This window comes from Poecilia reticulata, chromosome 11 (genome assembly GCF_904066995.2).
Source record: "Poecilia reticulata chromosome 11, P_reticulata-male-v2, whole genome shotgun sequence".
NCBI lineage: Eukaryota > Metazoa > Chordata > Actinopteri > Cyprinodontiformes > Poeciliidae > Poecilia > Poecilia reticulata.
This window is the reverse complement of record NC_088840.1, coordinates 17,584,218-17,586,679: the sequence shown is the minus strand read 5'-3', so window position 1 is coordinate 17,586,679 and position 2,462 is coordinate 17,584,218. Positions and strand designations below refer to the sequence as shown.

At 32.8% G+C, this 2,462-nt stretch overlaps 1 long non-coding RNA gene across 1 annotated transcript; it reads right to left on the bottom strand.

Annotated features, from left to right (window-relative positions):
• Positions 1 to 473: 473 nt before the first annotated feature.
• Positions 474 to 2,004, bottom strand: LOC145553877 (uncharacterized). The gene is made up of 2 exons (XR_014089920.1): positions 1,215 to 2,004; positions 474 to 804 (listed from the first exon to the last, which is right to left on the bottom strand). It is a non-coding gene; the product is annotated as an uncharacterized LOC145553877 (long non-coding RNA).
• Between the last annotated feature and the right edge of the window lie 458 nt (positions 2,005 to 2,462).

Below are 2,462 nucleotides of genomic sequence, written 5' to 3'. Positions count from 1 at the left end.
ACATCACCCTATGTTTCTCATTTGTCATTGTCAGGATTTATAGTTACACTGGGTTTCAAAGAATAATGTCTTTTTAAATGATCACACGCACAAAAAAAGAAATAAATAAGTGAATAAAATTCTCAGTATGTTGTTACTTTACCAGATTGAATAAGTTAAATTCTGCTAAGATTCTCGTCAAGCACTTTTCACCAGGAAGAGAAGCAAATGCAGGCGGAGAAAAGATAAAACTGAGATTGTTTGGGTTTTTTCATCAACTGCCTTTGTTTACATGCATAAGATCCTGCTAATAAGGTTTGTTTCTAAAGTGTTTCGGTCAAAACAGGTGTAACCCACAAGAAGGGTTACTTTAAATACCTTTTAATAGTAGATGGCAATACCAACACTACAAAAGTATAAGTAAGTTGGGCCTGATCAGGAGATTCTAAATTCGGGGGAGCCTAGGTGTGAACAACACAGGAGAGCACACAATGTATATAAAAAAGTAGAATTTAATATAAACATTTGTGGATCCACATTGTACAAATAAACAAAAAATTGCACGCTTTAAAAAAAAAATTAAATAAAAAATTAACCCAGTCTTTTATGTGTCTGTCAAATGTTCTTTCAAAGTTTGTTTAGTCTTTCCAATATGTCTGTGAAATATTTTTTTTATGTTTCACGGCTGGTGACCAGTCGGGTCACTGTCTACCAGTTCACTTGGTCCTCTGGGCTGGGGCTCGCCATCCAAGTTCTTGTAAGGTTGATCTTGATGTCTCTGGCGCAATGTTTCAAAAGTGCACCATAAGAAAAAAAAAACCTGACCTGGAAGAAGGTCACAGTAAAGCATCTTAAAACTCAGGATGCTAATATCAACAAAGCAATTCAACAATTCAAATTTCAATCTAAAAGTGCCAAAGTACATCTATAACATTAAATCTATATTCAAAATGTGGATTAGAAACCCGCATTAGCTCTGACCTACAGAGAACAGAAAGTTCCTAAGTAATAAGAACACATCACAGCACCATCACATTAACAACGTTGAAATATTAAACATGTACTAATAGAAAAAGAAGTAAATTTACATGGAAAAAATACAACATACACAATAATAATGATATAAAATTTATAATACACTTTTATTTTTTATTAAATTTGAACAGTTATTAGGTATTTTAGCCAATTTTTTGTGAAATTACTGGGCCAACGGCTGAGCGCGTGCGATTACTCACCGATGCTTCAATGCTATATAACTACCAGGGATTTTTCCGGACGTCAGCTGTTAGAAACTTTTTGAGATCTAATTTAAAAAACAGATTCACTATTTTGAATTATGAATTCTGAGATACTAATTTAACATTGTCTTACCAATTTCCAGGATTCTTCGTAGAATTTAACAGAATCTTACAGGGGATTCACGGAACAACCGTCAGCTCTCACGGGAGTTAGACGCGAAGCTGAATCTCAGAGCTGCAGTTAAAAGGGCGGAACAATCAACCTGATTGGCTGAAGTGAAATCAGACGGTGCCAGTTATTGGTTGTTTAAAATGTCACTAAAAGCAATCATTAAAGGGATATTTCACAGGTTTAAAATATTTTTAGCACTTTTTTTTATCAATATTTAAGAACATATTTACAAACATTATTATTTTTTTTAACTTAAATACTTTTTAATCTCGTTGTGGAATGAGATATTAAATCAACATCTATTCATTTTACTTGTGTTTTTAACACTGGGTTACACTGGTCTTTAATAGAGTGGTGGTAATATTTTAAATTGTATAAAAATATAATTTGAGGGAGAAAATTGCTTTGCACGTTTGTAGAGCTGTAATTAGACCTTCTCTGACTGGGTTTCTGCCAAATGTTTATATTTTGTTGGCACTGATTATGCAGAGTAAATATAAATATTTCTGACCCTGAGAGATAATAATGAGTTTTCCAAAGCAGCTGTCATAGAACGTCAAAGAACATTAGCTCATATTTGTACACATTGCATTGCTTTTTTAATTTCAAGAAGCATTTGTTACATTTCCAAAACACTATGTTTATATTAATGTCCGTCTGAAACCGTGCGTTTTGTGCAAAGAGTGTAAGCACTGAAAGGAAATATTGCTGTACATCACAGACGGCTGATGATGCAGATGTTTTTCTGAACAGCAGCTAATAATTCAGTGCTACGTCAGAGATCTGATGTTGGTGCAATCTTAGATATTTGTTTTCCTGTAATTCTGGTCATTTTTATATTAAAATGTCTTCTGGGGACTTTTTCCAGGGACTGACTTGGGTTATGTATTAAATGGTAAACACAAGCTGTCCAAGAATTATTAAAGTAAGAGTAAAACACTATATAAAGAGAAATCTGCTTGGTTTTTCAGTAACAAATCATTACGTTTTATTTCATTTAAAAATTATGTCATCAAACAAACAAAACTATAAACTTATGAACAAATTCTGACATTTTAAAGACTAATATGAAA